Source organism: Cyprinus carpio, chromosome A7, assembly GCF_018340385.1.
Source record: "Cyprinus carpio isolate SPL01 chromosome A7, ASM1834038v1, whole genome shotgun sequence".
Classification (NCBI taxonomy): Eukaryota; Metazoa; Chordata; class Actinopteri; order Cypriniformes; family Cyprinidae; genus Cyprinus; species Cyprinus carpio.
This window is the reverse complement of record NC_056578.1, coordinates 12,950,740-12,968,306: the sequence shown is the minus strand read 5'-3', so window position 1 is coordinate 12,968,306 and position 17,567 is coordinate 12,950,740.

Below are 17,567 nucleotides of genomic sequence, written 5' to 3'. Positions count from 1 at the left end.
CGCTGCACTCTCTCACACCCATTCTGTGTATATAGCAGGGCGGAGCTTGAAATATTTAACCAATCACAAATACGTGTTCAGGACTGCTCAACAATTGCTAGGCAGATTTTCTAAATTCAGGTTTTATGCAGAATTATGATTGGAGGAATATAATAAGTGACAATGTAATATAATATAATATAATATAATATAATATAATATAATATAATATAATATAATATAATATAATAAATGATTAACCTTAGAAATGATAAAAGTTACATTCCTATTAGAACTTCTTATGGGGGTTACAGACAGGTTGATGGCTAATTTAGCTGGTACTTGTGACTAGTGACAATAAAGGGCTACTACTACTACTACTACTACTCACTACCAGAGGTTCCCGATTTACGCTCTGTCGCATAGCAACGGAGAGCTGACGAGAGGACTATCCTGCCAGGATAGGTGGAGCCAGAATTGCATTTTTTTTATGTTTTACGTCATTATGGAGGAGACGGTGATGTACCTCAGGCTTAACCAAGACCAAGGCCAGGTAAGTTACACTGGTTTGCTGCGTCCTTTGTTGGATTACAAATTTAAATGCAGGAATTGGCTTGGGAGCTTACTTGAATAATGTAATGATACATATGAAAAACTACAAAACACACACACACACACACACACATACACACACACACAGCAGTTGAAATGCTGACTGATATCTTACAAAGGTGCGATTTTATATAGTTTATTGTCTTGACCATGGTGATCATGTCGACAGGTTAACAAAAATAAAACTCAGTGGCAGCTGTCACAACTGAACAGTGTTCTGTTTGACTGGTCCACTCCATCAGATGTAGCCTTTGATATAGTTAGCAAAATGTATTAATATTCAGACAAAATGTTGATACTTTCATTTTCAAAATAATCAGAGGTGGACTGTAAGGAAGTACATTCGTTAAGTATTCTCGAACAAATATGAAGTACAAAGTTTTCTTTTTTTTTCTCACAGACAGCAACACTAAAAATATGGTCTTTTACAACATGATGCATTGTTGTAGTTTAAACTACTTGACAATATATTTAGTAGGAAACTTTAAAATTAAAAACCTTGAACATGTTCAGAAGTAAAATGCAACATAGACATCAGTGCAGCAGTAATATTAATGCAAAACGATACTAACAAATTCTTTTTCAGAACAATACTGTATACCTTTACTTTTACTCTCAATACCTTGAGTATATTAGAGTACGCATGATAATACTTTTACTTTAAAGGATAGCTCAGCCAAACATGAAAAATCTGTAATCATTTATTCACCCTTAAGTTGTTCCAGGTTTGGAATTTTCATTTTTGGGTGAACAATCCCTTTAGCTAAGGTTTTAAATATGCCTAGTAGTTTTTCCCCAATGTGGTACTGGTAGTTACTAAAGTATCTCAATATTTCTTCTACTAATTACTTTTTAATAACTCTAAACTGTTTCTCTTTTCCTTCTTTCTCTAAATCAGACCAGACCCCTGTACTACAGGATAAAGCTGAATGTGCCAGCGCTGGACAGGTTTTTAATGGTTTTGGGCTGAGCAGGGAGGCCCTGACAGTGCTGCTGGATCTTCTGAGAAGTGCACAATCCAGACCCTGGTGTTTCTCTTCTGTCTGCCAGTGGTACATTATACAGAGTGGAGTGTTTGACATGTCCCTCGCTCCACTGTCCACCGCATTGTCCTCCAAGTCGCTGAGGAGGTGCTGGCCAAGTGATCAATGTATACAACTTATAAATTTCATTTTTAACTTACATCAAAAATATGAACTACAGAAATTAGGTTGTTTCATTGACAATGTTACATTTAAAAAAAAGATATTGAAAATTTGTAATGACGGGTGTTGTTGCCGGCTCACACAACTTGACTGACGTCGTCAGCAGCTCTGGCTCTACGGCGATCCTCAGCTCTGTCACTCTGTGGGGCGATGGCTCGTCAGTCGCGGCGGGCTCCGGCTGTCTGTCAGCAGTGGCCTCTGGGATGCGCTTCGTGCTGCGGGGAGATGGTGGGCTGGGCTCTGGGTCGGGAGTGGCACTGGCGAGATATTTCTTTGTTGCTGTTTGTTGCTGTCGTATGCCTCTAGTTTGAGCTCCGTCACATTATTTTTCTATCGTCTATTTTTTTATTGTTGAAATCTATTTTATACACCATCATTTTCGTTTCTATAACGTGTGAATATATCCTCTATCGTATTCTACAACAAAAACAATCAGAGCACCTTGTTATCACTAGTTTTATTTTGATTTCCAGAGTCCGCTAGTAGCTTATAGCCCATTAGCATTACCAGCGTGGGTTTCGCTAAACCCGCGTGCATCGCTAATACTCTATTCACACACATTACAATTGCTTTACTCACTGTTACTTGCTTTAATGGCAGATGTTTGTCTACCTTTGAGTGCAGGTGACGACACGACAGCTGGAGGCCGTGGAGAAGCAGATTCGGGTCCTGGAGCAGAGGCAGGCCCAGCTGAGAGAGCGGAGAGCCGCGCTGGAAACCTCCCGGGCTGACGCTCACAAGTCCAGGGTAAGTATGCAGTGTGCTACTAACAGTCCCACCACCTCCACCCCGTGTGTTTCTCTGCACAGGCCCGGTGCACCCAGGATGTGATCTGCCCAGATGTCCTTCACTCCGGCGCCGGGACACCACGGACCCTGGGTGCATTCGCAGTGGAGGACACGAGCCAGGTCCCGGGCGACGACTTCTCCCCCTCCGGTCTTCGAGATCTCCACACGGAACCGCTTCTCTCCCCTCCGCGAGACGGAACGCGTCGCTGTGATCGTCGGAGACTCCATCGTCCGACACGTCCGTGCTACGTTAGCCGAAGGGAAAGTGCACACTCACTGTTTCCCTGGTGCTCGTGTTCTCGATGTTTCTGCGCAGATACCCGCGATCCTGAAGGCCGACGAAACCCCCAGAGCGGTCGTGCTTCACGCCGGGGTTAACGACACCACGCAGTGGCAGACGGAGAAACTGAAGAGGGACTTAAGGAGCCTGATCGAGACGGTGCGCAGCACAACGCCCGCGGCGACGATCATCATGTCAGGACCACTGCCCACGTATCGACGAGGAAAGTTTCAGTAGACTTTTTGCTCTAAATAAATGGTTATTGTCATGGTGTAAAGAACAGAAACTGCTCTTTGTTAATAATTGGAATCTTTTCTGGGAGCGACCTAGGCTTTTTCGCGCTGATGGCCTGCACCCCAGCAGAGTCGGAGCAGAACTCCTGTCGGACAACATCTCCAGGACTCTACGCTCCATTTGACTAGTAAGCCAATTCTCAAATAACTGCTATGATGGCTTTTGTTCTACCCGCTTAAATGTTAGAAGTACTTGCGCTGTCCAATCTATTAAGACTGTGTCTGCTCCCCGAATAGTGAGGTCAAAATATAAATTTAATGTAGGATCTAGAAAAAATCTTATCGTGATTAAACCAGAAAAACGTAAAATAAATGAACAAAAACAAGTTTTAAAGTTTGGGCTCATAAACATTAGATCACTCACACCCAAAGCAGTTATTGTAAATGAAATTATCACAGATAATAGTTTTGATGTACTCTGCTTGACTGAAACCTGGCTAAAACCAATTGATTATATTGGTCTAAATGAGTCTACTCCATCAAACTACTGTTATAAACATGAGCCCCGTCAGACTGGTTGTGGGGGAGGTGTTGCAACAATATATAGTGATATTCTCAGTGTTACCCAGAAAACAGGAAACAGGTTTAAATCATTTGAAATACTTATGCTTAATGTTACACTGTCAGATATGCAAAAGAAATCTATTGTATCTCTTTCTCTGGCTACTGTGTATAGACCACCAGGGCCATATACAGAATCCCTAAAAGAATTTGGAGATTTCCTCTCAGACCTGTTGGTTACCGCTGATAAAGCGCTAATTTTCGGAGATTTTAACATTCATATTGATAATACAAATGATGCATTAGGACTTGCGTTTACTAACTTATTAAACTGTTTTGGAGTAAAGTTTTGGGCCCACTCATCGTTTTAATCATACGCTAGATTTAATTATATCGCATGGAATCGATCTTACTGACATAGATATCGTACCTCAAAGTGATAATGTTACTGACCATTTCCTTGTATCGTGCTTTTTGCGTATTGATGATAATAACTATATGGCTTCGCGTTATCGTCCGGGCAGAACTATTGTTTCAGCCACCAAAGACAGATTCGCAAATAACCTGCCTGATTTATCTCAACTGCTCTGTGTACCCATAAATACACATGAACTAGACAAAATGACTGGCAACATGGGCACTATCTTCTCTAATACATTAGAAGCTGTTGCCCCCATCAAATTGAAAAAGGTTAGAGAAAAACGTACTGTGCCATGGTACAACAGTAATACCCACTCTCTCAAGAAAGAAACTCGTAGTCTTGAGCGCAAATGGGGAAAAACTAACTTGGAAATTTTTAGAATTGCATGGAAAAACAGTATGTCCAGCTATAGACAGGCTCTAAAAACTGCCAGGGCCGAGCATATCCACAAACTCATAGAAAACAACCAAAACAATCCAAGGTTTTTATTTAGCACGGTGGCTAGATTAATAAATAACCAGACGCCACCCGATCTAAATATTCCCTCACAGTTAAATAGGAATGACTTTATGAATTTCTTCACTGATAAAATAGATAACATCAGAAATACAATAACAAATGTAGATTCTACAGCGTCTAATACTTTAGTTTTATCTATCGCACCCAAAGATAAACTGCAGTGCTTTACAACTATAGGACAGGAAGAGCTAAATAAACTTATCACTGCATCTAAACCAACAACATGTTTATTAGATCCTGTACCCACTAAATTACTGAAAGAGTTGTTACCTGTAGCAGAAAAACCGATTCTCAATATTATTAACTCGTCGTTATCTTTAGGTCACGTCCCAAAACCATTCAAGCTGGCGGTTATTAAGCCTCTTATTAAGAAACCACAACTAGATCCTAGTGAAATGGCAAAATACAGACCCATTTCAAATCTTCCATTTATGTCTAAAATTTTAGAAAAAGTTGTGTCTGCTCAATTGTGCTCCTACCTGCAAAAAAATTATCTCTATGAAGGATTTCAGTCGGGTTTCAGGCCCCATCATAGCACAGAAGCTGCACTTGTTAAAATTACAAATGACTTGCTTCTTGCTTCAGATCAAGGCTGCATCTCATTGCTAGTTTTACTTTATCTTAGTGCTGCGTTCGACACCATAGATCACGACATACTCATAGATAGATTACAAAACTATACAGGTATCCAAGGGCAGGCTTTAAGATGGTTTAGATCCTACCTGTCCGATCGCTACCACTTTGTTTATCTAAATGGGGAGTCATCTCATTTATCACCAGTAAAATATGGAGTGCCACAAGGATCTGTCCTAGGTCCTCTGCTATTTTCAATATACATGTTGCCCCTTGGTAATATCATTAGAAAATACGGGATTAGTTTCCACTGTTATGCTGATGATACTCTATAACTATATATCTCAACAAGACCAGGTGAAACTTCAAAATTATCTAAGCTAACAGAGTGTGTTAAAAATGTAAAAGATTGGATGACCAATAATTTTCTCCTATTAAATTCAGATAAGACAGAGATATTACTTATTGGACCAGAAAACATTACACAGAATCTCGTAGATTACAATTTGCAATTAGACGGATGTACTGTTACTTCCTCTACTGTCAAAAATCTGGGTGTTATATTAGACAGTAACTTGTCTTTTGAAAATGATATTTCCCATGTTACAAAAACAGCATTCTTCCATCTTAGAAACATTGCCAAGCTACGAAACATGTTACCTGTTCCTGATGCAGAAAAAGCTAGTTCATGCATTCATGACCTCTAGACTGGACTATTGTAATGCACTGCTAGGTGGTTGTCCTGCATCCTCAGTAAACAAGCTACAGGTAGTCCAAAATGCAGCGGCTAGAGTCTTTACCAGGTCAAGAAAATATGATCATATTACCCCAATACTACAGTCTCTGCACTGGCTACCTATTAAGTTTCTTATCAGTTACAAAATATTATTACTTACTTATAAGGCCCTTAATGGCTTAGCTCCTGCGTACCTAACTAGTCTCCTACCACGCTACAACCCATCACGCTCCCTAAGGTCACAAAACGCTGGATTTTTGATAGTACCTAGGATAGCAAAGTCCACTAAAGGAGGTAGAGCTTTTTCGCATTTGGCTCCCAAACTCTGGAATAGCCTTCCTGATAATGTTCGGGGTTCAGACACACTTCCTCTGTTTAAATCTAGATTAAAAACACACCTCTTTGGCCAAACATTCAAATAATGCATCTCATAAATTTTGGACTGCAGTTATATCTGATCAAATGTGCATTATTATTCTTTAGCTTGGGTTAAACTAATTAATTTTACTTGGCTGGAACAGCAGCTACGCTAATTATGTCTCTATTTGTTTCTCTGCTTTGCCACGGGATTTACATCCTGTGGTAACTAGGATTTACACAAGCTCCAGTCTGGATCCAGAACACCTGAGAAGAGATGATGACAACCCCTCAGAGGACCTCAGATGATGCTAACTCAGAGACAACATACAGAACTACCACATTTTGCTATAAGTTTGATTGCATAATTGCTGTTAATAGTGTTAATCGTCTGTTTGTTTACGTCTTTTATTGATTTTTCTGAACATTTCTGCCATATGCACATGAACTGACAGTCACCACTGATAAGCTACTACTAAATATTGTAGAAACTTAATTTTCTGTAAAGTTGCTTTGTAATGATTTGTATCGTAAAAAGCGCTATACAAATAAACTTGAATTGAATTGAATTCTCTACTAAAGGAGAGGAAGAATTGTATAAACTTGTTAAATCATTTAAACCAACAACATGTATGTTAGACCCTATTCCATCTAAGCTCCTAAAAGAGGTGCTTCCAGAAGTCATATATCCTCTTCTGACTATTATTAATTCCTCATTGTCATTAGGATATGTCCCCAAAACTTTCAAACTGGCTGTTATTAAACCTCTCATAAAAAAAAAAAAAAAAAAAAAAAAACTTGACCCCAAAGAACTACTTAATTACAGACCAATCTTGAATCTCCCTTTTCTGTCCAAGATACTAGAAAAGGTAGTATCCTCACAATTAAATTCCTTCTTAGAGAAAAATGGTATCTGTGAGGATTTCCAGTCAGGGTTTAGACTGTATCATAGTACTGAAACTGCTCTTCTTAGAGTTACAAATGACCTGCTCTTTTCATCTGGTGGTTGTATCTCTCTATTAGTGCTATTGGATTTTAGTGCTGCGTTCGACACTATTGACCACAACATTCTTTTGCATAGACTAGAAAACTTTGTTGCCATTAATGGAAGTGCATTAGCATGGTTTAAATCGTACTTATATGACCACCATCAGTTCGTAGCAGTGAATGAAGAGGTATCATATTGATCACAAGTGCAGTATGGAGTACCTCAAGGCTCAGTACTAGGGCCATTACTCTTCACGCTTTACATGTTACCCTTGGGAGTTATCATCAGAAAACACGGTGTTAGCTTTCACTGTTATGCTGATGATACTCAGCTATATATTTCTTTGCGGCCCTGCGAAACATACCAATTAGAAAAACTAACGGAATGCATAGTCGATATAAAAAACTGGATGATGAGTAATTTCTTACAAAAAAACAGAGGTGTTAATTATAGGACCTAAAAACTCTGCATGAAATAACCTAGAACACTGTCTAAGACTTGATGGCTGCTCTGTCAGTTCCTCGTCATCAGTTAGGAACCTAGGTATGTTATTTGATAGCAATCATTCCTTAGAAAGTTTCTAGCATTTGTAAAACTGCATTTTTCCATCTGAAAAATATATCTAAATTACAGCCTATGCTCTCAATGTCAAATGCAGAAATGTTAATCCACGCATTTATGACTTCAACGTTAGATTATTGTAATGCTTTATTCAGGGTTCCCACTCTTTTTCAGAGATCATTTTCCAGGACTTTTCCAGGACATTTCAAATTTCATGATGATGGGAATAAAATATAAGGATCACATATCCACAGCCTAAACTAATATATTCCTCTCTCCTCTCTTAAAAAAAAACATACAATTTATGGCTATAACCCAACTATAAAATCAGAAATGCACCAAGTAATGGCTATAACACAAATATAAAATCACACACACACACCTCTGGTTCATTATCCTGCTAGAGAATCTCCTTAGACATAATGGGTTTTATACTGTACAAACTGTATATTCTATCCCCCTACACTATCACAGAAAACTTTTGACATTTTTACATTTTCAAAAAAACATTTAGTATGTTTATTAGCCCATTTCCCCCATGTGGACTGCTGGCTGGTCCCCACAATGTAGATGGTCTCAGGTTATACTATCCTTGTGGGGACCATTTGGTCACGCACACACACACACACACACACACAGAGAGAGAGAGAGATTTTGAAGGTAAACTCTACACTTTATTTTAATGAACACATTATAACGACTGCCTAGGCCCTTCTTGTTAAGCTTCCCCTTCCCTCTTCCCCCAACTGCAGTCTCCAAATAAATAAAAGGCATTATAAAAAAAATAGTGTGCAAAAAGCATCTGTCCCAAACAGACTAAACAACAAGTCAAGTCAAGTCATCTTTATTTATATAGTGCTTTAAACAAAAAAGATTGCGTCAAAGCAACTGAACAACATTAATTAGGAAAACAGTGTCAATAATGCAAAATGACAGTTAAAGGCAGTTCATCATTGAATTCAGCGATGTCATCATGCAGCTCAGTTCAGTTTAAATAGTATCTGTGCAATAATTTGCAATCAAGTCAACGATATCGCTGTAAATGAAGTGTCCCCAACTAAGCAAGCCAGAGGCGACAGCGGCAAGGAACCAAAAACTCCATCAGTGACAGAATGGAGAAAAAAAACCTTGGGAGAAACCAGGCTCAGTTGGGGGGACAGTTCTCCTCTGACCAGACGAAACCAGCAGTTCAATTCCAGGTTGCAGCAAAGTCAGATTGTGCAGAAGAATCATCTGTTTCCTGTGGTCTTGTCCTGGTGGTCGTCTGAAACAAGGTCTTTACAGGGGATCTGTCTCTGGGGCTCTAGTCCTGGTCTCCGCTGTCTTTCAGGGCTGTAGAGGTCCTTTCTAGGTGCTAATCCACCATCTGGGCTGGATACATACTGGATCCGGGTGACTGCAGTGACCCTCTGACTTGGATACAGACTGGATCTGGTGGCTACGGTGACCTCGGAATAAGAGAGAAACAGACTAATATGAGCGTACATGCCATTCTTCTAACGATGTAGCAAGTACATCGGGTGTTATGGGAAGTGTTCCCGGTTCCGGTTTACCTAATTAATGCAGCCTAAAAATCCTTTAACGGATTTGGATATTAGAAGTGTATTAGTATGTTATGTGTAAGCCAGGTTAAAGAGATGGGTCTTTAATCTAGATTTAAACTGCAAGAGATTGTCTGCCTCCCGAACAATGTTAGGTAGGTTATTCCAGAGTTTGGGCGCTAAATAGGAGAAGGATCTGCCGCCCGCAGTTGACTTTGATATTCTAGGTATTATCAAATTGCCAGAGTTTTGAGAACGGAGCGGACGTGGAGGACTATAATGTAACAAGAGCTCATTCAAATACTGAGGTGCTAAACCATTCAGGGCTTTATAAGTAATAAGCAAGATTTTAAAATCTATACGATGTTTGATAGGGAGCCAGTGCAGTGTTGACAGGACCGGGCTAATATGATCATACTTCCTGGTTCTAGTAAGAACTCTAGCTGCTGCATTTTGGACTAACTGGAGTTTGTTTACTAAGCGTGCAGAACAACCACCCAATAGAGCATTACAATAGTCTAACCTTGAGGTCATAAACGCATGGATTAACATTTCTGCATTTGACATTGAGAGCATAGGCCGTAATTTAGATATATTTTTGAGATGGAAAAATGCAGTTTTACAAATGCTAGAAACGTGGCTTTCTAAGGAAAGGTTGCTATCAAATAGCACACCTAGGTTCCTAACTGATGACGAAGAATTGACAGAGCAGCCATCAAGGCTTAGACAGCGTTCTAGGTCATTACATGCAGAGCTTTTAGGCCCTATAATTAACACCTCTGTTTTTTCAGAATTTAGCAGTAAGAAATTACTCGTCATCCAGTTTTTTATATCGACTATGCATTCCGTTAGTTTTTCAAATTTGTATGTTTCGCCAGGCCGCAAAGAAATATAGAGCTGAGTATCATCAGAATAACAGTGAAAGCTAACACCGTGTTTCCTGATGATATTTCCCAAGGGTAATATGTAAAGCGTGAAGAGTAACGGCCCTAGTACTGAGCCTTGCGGTACTCCATACTGCACTTGTGAACGATATGATACCTCTTCATTCACTGCTACGAATTGATGGCGGTCATATAAGTACGATTTAAACCATGCTAATGCACTTCCATTAATGCCAACAAAGTGTTCTAGTCTATGCAAAAGAATAGTGTGGTCGATAGTGTCGAACGCAGCACTAAGATCCAATAGCACTAATAGAGAGATACAACCACGATCAGATGATAAGAGCAGGTCATTTGTAACTCTAAGGAGAGCAGTCTCAGTACTATGATACGGTCTAAATCCTGACTGGAAATCCTCACAGATGCCATTTTTTCTCTAAGAAGGAATATAATTGTGAGGATACTACCTTTTCTAGTATCTTTGAAAGAAAAAGGGAGATTCGAGATAGGTATGTTGTTGTCTATTTTTTTGGGGTATTTTTGTGTTTTTTTGATGAGAGGCTTAATAACAGCCAGTTTGAAGGATTTTGGGACATAACCTAATAACAATGAGGAATTAATAATAGTCAGAAGAGGATCTATGACTTCTGGAAGCACCTCTTTTAGGAGCTTAGATGGAATAGGGTCTAACATACATGTTGTTGGTTTAGATGATTTAACAAGTTTATACAATTCTTCCTCTCCTATAGTAGAGAATGAGTGGAACTGTTCCTCAGGGGATCTATAGTGCACTGTCTGATGTGATACTGTAGCTGATGGCTGCATGGTTACAATTTTATCTCTAATAGTATCGACTTTAGAAGTAAAGTAGTTCATAAAGTCATTACTGCTGTGATGTTGAGAAATGTCAACACTTGTTGATGCTTTATTTTTCGTTAATTTGGCCACTGTATTGAATAAATACCTGGGGTTATGTTTGTTTTCTTCTAAAAGAGACGAAAAGTAATCAGATTTAGCAGTTTTCAATGCTTTTCTGTAAGATAGGTTACTTTCCCTCCAAGCAATACGAAATACTTCTAGTTTTGTTTTCCTCTAGCTGCGCTCCATTTTTCCGGGCTGCTCTCTTTAGGGTGCGAGTGTGCTCATTACACCACGGTGTCAGACTCTTTTCCTTAACCTTCCTTAAGCGTAAAGGAGCAACTGTATTTAAAATGCTAGAAAAGAGAGAGTCCATAGTTTCTGTTACATCATCAAGTTGTTCTGAGGTTTTGGATATGCTAAGGAATTGGGATACATCAGGAAGATTACTTACAAAGCAGTCTTTTGTGGTAGAAGTGATGGTTCTACCATACTTGTAACAAGAAGTGGAATTAACAGTTTTAGCTATATGAAGTTTGCACAAAACTAAATAATGATCTGAGATATCATCGCTTGGCTGCGTAATTTCAACACCATTAACATCAATTCCATGTGACAGTATTAAATCTAGAGTATGATTTCGACAGTGAGTAAGTCCTGTCATGTGTTGTCTAACCCCAATAGAGCTCAGAATGTCTATAAATGCTGATCCCAATGCACCTTTTTCATTAACAACAAAGATATTAAAATCACCAACAATTAAAACTTTATCTGCAGCCAGCACTAACTCGGATGTAAAATCAGCAAACTCTTTAATAATGTCTGTATGTTGCCCTGGTGGCCTGTATACAGTAGCCAGTACAAACATCACAGGGGATTTTTCATTAACATTTGTTTCTCTGGATAACGTTATATTAAGCACCAATACTTCAAACGAGTTATACTTTAAGCCTGCCCTCTGAGAAATCCTGAAAACATTGTTATAAATTGAAGCAACACCTCCCCCTTTACCTTTTGGACGTGGCTCATGTTTATAACAGTAATCTTGGGGTGTAGACTCATTTAAAACAATGTAATCATCAGGTTTTAGCCAGGTTTCTGTCAAACAGAGTGCATCTAGATTATGATCAGTTATCATATTATTTACAAAAAGTGCTTTCGTAGAAAGGGACCTGATATTCAATAAGCCAAGCTTTATCATTTGTTTATCCGTATTGCATTTGTTTTTTATTTGTTGAACCTCAATTAAATTGTTGCTCTTAAATTTGTTTGGACGTTTTTTGTATTTTCTAGCCCGGGGAACAGACACAGTCTCTATAGTGTGATATCTAGGTGAAAGAGTCTCTATGTGCTGAGAATTAACTGACTTCTGTGACTGGAGGCGGCTAGCAGACGGTCGGTTTAGCCAGTCTGTCTGCTTCCTGACCTGGGCCCCAGTTAGTCAAGTACAAACTCTAAGACTATGTGCCATATTTCTAGAAAGAAGAGCGGCACCACCCCAGGAGGGATGAAGACCATCTCTTTTCAACAGGTCAGGTCTGCCCCAAAAGCTTGTCCAATTGTCTATGAAACCTATGTTATTCTGCGGGCACCACTTAGACATCCAGCCATTGAGTGATGACAATCTGCTATGTATCTCATCACCACGGTAAGCAGGGAGGGGACCAGAGCATATTACAGTGTCTGACATAATGCTTGCAAGTTCACACACCTCTTTAATGTTATTTTTAGTGATCTCCGACTGGCGAAGTCGAACATCATTAGCACCGGCGTGAATAACAATCTTACTGTATTTACGTTTAGCATTAGCCAGCACTTTTAAATTTGCTAAGATGTCAGGCGCTCTGGCTCCCGGTAAACATTGGACTATGGTGGCTGGTGTCTCTATTTTTTACGTTCCGTACAATAGAATCCCCAATAACTAGAGCATTTTCATCAGGTTTCTCAGTGGGTGCATCACTGAGTGGGGAGAACCTGTTTAATGTTTTGATCGGAACAGAAGAGTGGTGTTTAGACCCACGACTATGCCGCCTCACAGTCACCCAGTTGCCCTGCTGCAAAGGCCCTGTTACCGAAACCGAACAATGTACAGGACTCCCTGAGCTAGGGAGGGATGCGTGTCTCTAATTCTGAAATCTTCTCTGTCAGTCTAACTATTTCCCTGCATTTATCACATGTGAATCCCTCATCGCCGACAGAGATAGATAAACTATACATGTGGCAAGCAGTGCAAATAACAATAGCAGGAGAAGCCATTACTCACCGTGATTGATGAATGATTCTTACCACAGTTGTTTGATGAACTTGTGAAAACCGGAGAGAGAGAGTAACGAGAGTAAGGAGAGGAGGAAAGAAAACAGCGATAGGCACAAATGGAAACGCTAATGACAAGCTAACGAGTGTTAACGCGATGCAGGTGCACTGCACTCGCGGATTTAAAATAAAAGTGAACGATCAAATTAATCAGATTAGATTTGATAGATAATATCAGAAATATGGTGGGAATTAAGTTATATTTTATCACTTTAAACAACAGAGCGTGATAGTAATATAAAGATTCTACAGAAAAACAAAGCTACACGGAGCTACGATCACAAAACAGCAGCACGGCAAGCAGGAAGCAGGAATAACACTGTCCAACAGTGACACCCACAGGTAGCAAATAAATGTCTGTCCAAAATATTTACTGCATTAAGCTCCACAGTATCATTGTGAATTTTTTTTTACTGTTTGAGTTGGCTCAAACTCTCTTGCAACTTTTCCAAGCTTTGTTTTAGAGCTGCTAACTCCTCACTTTTTCGATAGGCATTTGATTTTGACAGTAAGGTGAAGTCATGCTTTCTCTCTGCCCTGACAGCCATTTCATCTGCCTCTTTCTGCATGGTTTCAATGCTATGAATTATTTTTTTGTCTTTTTGCATTGACATTTGCAATTTCTTGGTGCAGGTCCCACAAGGCTGTATATTCTGTTCTGCCACTGACAAGATTTCCAAGAAACTTGTCCAGCCTGGAAGTGTAAAAAACTTTATGGTGTGTGTAGACGTGTATTAAAAACATTTTGTACTGTGCAAGAACCTCATGCTTTTTCTAAAGCTTGCTTTGTACCAAATGCAATGTCAAGCTGTTTGAATGGAACATGGTTTGCTTTGTCTTGAGGATCTAGTTTCAGCAGCTGGAGAGGTGTCTTTAACTTTTCCAGTTCTTCCCTTTTGATATAGCATGATAGCAAGTCTCTCATGGTTGATTGTAGCTCCTTTGCTAAACAAGGGACCATTGGAGCATCGGTCTGAAATGTTTCCAAAAATGGCTTCAGCTGTCTAGCAACAAATGCAAAAAAATGGAGCTTGGCCACAAAAAGAGGGTCTGCAGTAGCCTCCTTTACTGTGCAGTATGATGCTGATGATGGAACTTTACTTTTCGGAAGTTTCCTGTGGCTGTTGATGTATGTCTGCACTGCGGGCCAAATTTCGATTGCTCTCTCTGCAACTGCCAAGTCTTCTACCCATCGATGAGCACAGAACATCAAAGGAAATGTTGATGTTTTGGTCATCTCAATGAAATCCTCACGTCTGGCTGGTGAGTCATGGAACAACTGCCAAAGAGCCCTCAGTACATCTCCCACCTTCCAACCTGTTTCTTTCTCTCCACTTTGAAAGCTTCCATGCACAACATGCAAAAAACAGGTTCCCAAATTTAGCAACTTTGATGCATCAGGGTCTGATTGGCTCTTGTCTTCTTGGAACAGCTTCAAGAATTTCCAATTGACCATAGGGCCATCCATTGAGATCTGCAGGAGCTTCTTGGGATCAAGTGGTGAGAGGGTTTTCTTAATTTTCTCCAAAAGCTTCTCTGCCTGAGTATGTCCCATAAACTTTGAATCAAAATAGTGCACAGCTACATTCTCTTCACGATCACACCAGTAACGGACAATAATATCCATCTGTTCCTTCTGTGTCACTTTATTCAAGCATTCATCAAATGACACAACATAGTATTGTGCCTTCCTGACATCCACAAGCCAAAGGATAAAAGGTAAGCAGATTTTGTTGCACCACATGCAAACCATTTGGCAATTTCACTGTCTGGGAACATTTGACTAAAAATGACTGACACATCAGAGCTGGAGTTGAATGAGTAGTGTGACCTGACCATTTTGATTACCCAACGAATCTCAGCTTCAAGCACAGCTTGGCTTAAAAAGAACTTTGACAGTGTTGAGCTGCCTTGTTGGCCTGAGCATGTCGCCTCTTCATTTGTATTGGACACTTTAAAAGCTATGCTTCCCTGACAGCCACTTTCTACATCTACAGTGGTTGCCTGTAAGTCTTTGCTTTGTCTGCAAATGTCCTGTCCTCTGCCTTCAGAAGTCATTTCCCTGAGAAAATGTGTAATTTTTGTCTCCTTTTTCATTTGTGTAGTAACTTTTACATGGCCTTGTCCTCGTTCATGACTCTTGAGTGCTGAGAGACCCATGTTACCAACATCAAAGGATTTCTTGCAAAACTTGCAATATGCCCTTTGCACATCTCCTGATACTTCCCCTAGCCAGTCCCTGAACTGGGGATCTTCTTTCCATTCCTTCTTAAACTTGCACTGCCTCCCTGACATTTGTCTTGCTTATTTCTGTAATTTAAGATCAGAAGTGTTACAGATGCAATGACGGGTATAAAGCACCTTTACATGTTCTATAGCTTTATTTTTATTACCATCTCTTTTTGCATCCTATTCTGTTCTAATTTTGTATCCGGTCATTGTACTTCATTGTCTTTTCTTTTTTGGAAAGCACACATTCTATATTTATTTTAAGTTATGTTATATATTCATATTATATTAACCAACTATTTCATAAAAAAATCACTAGTAATAATCTAGTTTTTTTGTTTCTAATGTTTTAATTATATATCAATTGTATGTATAACAAAACAAATTTAATGTTTTAAAATAAATACAATTTAGAACAGTATATCACAATTTAAAAGACTATTAAAGGTAAGATGCTTTAAAAATTAAACTATTACCAGGAATGAAGAAAACCACACCACCAGCAGGTGGCAGCTTAATGAGTAAATCATTGGAGTCACTCTATCAAACGATTCATTCAAAACGCTTATTCATTTAGGAATGAAGAAAATGACGGTCTTCATGAATGGGTCATGAATCGTTTCATTCAAAAACGAAGATATGAATCAAAAACGCAGATTCATTCGGCAAAGAAACGCCACTGTACTGTATGTTGCTAAGAGAAATGTCTGTTTGGAACTACTATGGTTGGTGAAACAGAGCAAACAGACAATAGTTTGTCTAAAAAGGAAGTCACTTATACTGACCTCTTGTTTGGTGAACTGTTGCAGAAAATCAGTATCACGTTTGCAAACGTGCCTTTATTACGTTTATATAAGTACTATTATATATTACCGGCCTCAGCCTCATGTTCACAAGTCTGTGCTGCACTATGAACATGCAATTATCACTGTGCATCGCGTCAGCATCTCATTTTCACTTCCTATATTGTTCATAAAACAGGTTTGGGAAGTTTGGGTCTGATTTGTCATGGGGATGCAAGACGTTCCAACGATTCTAAATAAAATAGACTTAACAAATCGATAACCTTTTCTCAGGCAAATGCCGTCATGCATGCTGTAATTCGCCGTGCAGACCCCTTGCACATGTGTACCAAAATAATTACTTTACAATAATATTAACATGTAATTAAATATTACCTGCATACCAGTGAACATTTGCTGCAAACATTCGAGCACTTAATTTCTAGCACCTGTAAACCGCCAGCATGAGACAGCATCATACGTCACAGGGAGCTTAAACAGCGTGAGCTCACGTGACAAAACTCAGCATCCCTGAACAAAGCACTTTCTGTTACGTTAATTGTTTCAACCAGTTGTCGGCCAATTCTTTAATGATCAAGAACATTTAAAAATAAGAATTTTCCAGGACAACAAGATTTTTTCCAGGACAATCTATGTTTTCTCTCATTTTCCATGTGTTTTCCAGGACTGGAAAATTGGTCATTAATATTCCAGGATTTCCAGGTTTTCCAGGACGAGTGGGAACCCTGTTTATTGGGTGGTTGTTCTGCAGGCTTAATAAACAAACTCCAGCTAGTCCAAAATGCGGCAGCTAGAGTTCTTACTAGAACCAGGAAGTATGACCATATTAGCCCGGTCCTGTCAACACTGCACTGGTTCCCTATCAAACATTGTATAGATTTTCAAATCTTGCTTATTACTTATAAAGCCCTGAATGGTTTAGCACCTCAGTATTTGAACGAGCTCTTGTAACATTATAGTCCTCCACGTCCGCTGCATTCTCAAAACTCAGGCAATTTTTAACATAACATTTCCATTTCATGTATTGTACCGGATTTAGCCAAGGGCTATTTTTCATCCGTAATCCCCCCGACAGGTCAACACTAACATAACATTACACAAACAGTACCTATGTTCACATACAATA